Below are 722 nucleotides of genomic sequence, written 5' to 3' on the forward strand. Positions count from 1 at the left end.
GACAATGGTATTGAATCAAAGGAATGCACGAAGAGTTTTATAAAACTGCAAATGTTACAGTCGACAATTGCGGAAAACTTCTTCGGAAAAGAACTTAAAAAAAAGACGCAAAAAACGTAGAGATAAGAACGACGATTTAAAAAAAGTTGTTTAAAAAAAATGGCAGCTTGTAAAATTTTACAACGTGGCAAAAGAATTAAATTATTAAGCTACCGCAAAAATAAAAAACACATACACACACACACACATAGAGAGAGAGAGAGAAAATTAAGATAATTTATCTTAACTTGTCATTGTTGTTGTTATCATTATTCTTTTTGACTGGTTTTCAACCCTCCCACCCTCCCCACTCCCTCCCCTTCAATTTTTTTGTAGATTTTATCAATGATGATTGTCTAAAAGCTTTTAGCATAGAAATTATACACTAGAAATACCGTTTTATCCAGATTATACACACCTTTCAAAACACTTCTTAACTTAATTGATGACGTTTTTTCCTTTTTTTTCCTTTTCTTTCACGGTAATTATTTGATTTTTTTTTTTTTTGCCTTTATGACTTTTAAATATTATCTTTTTAAACGTGGAAAAAGACAAAATCAAACGGAGAGAGGGTGGTGGTGGTGGGGGAGAGAAAAAGTAACATCCGAAAATATTATTTCCGCATTTAAAAGAAGGTATGGATTACGAACGAGGAAAAAAGTGGATTCTATTTTTTAAAAAAA

Source organism: Pediculus humanus, genomic scaffold (assembly GCF_000006295.1).
Source record: "Pediculus humanus corporis 1103172107469 genomic scaffold, whole genome shotgun sequence".
Classification (NCBI taxonomy): domain Eukaryota; kingdom Metazoa; phylum Arthropoda; class Insecta; order Psocodea; family Pediculidae; genus Pediculus; species Pediculus humanus.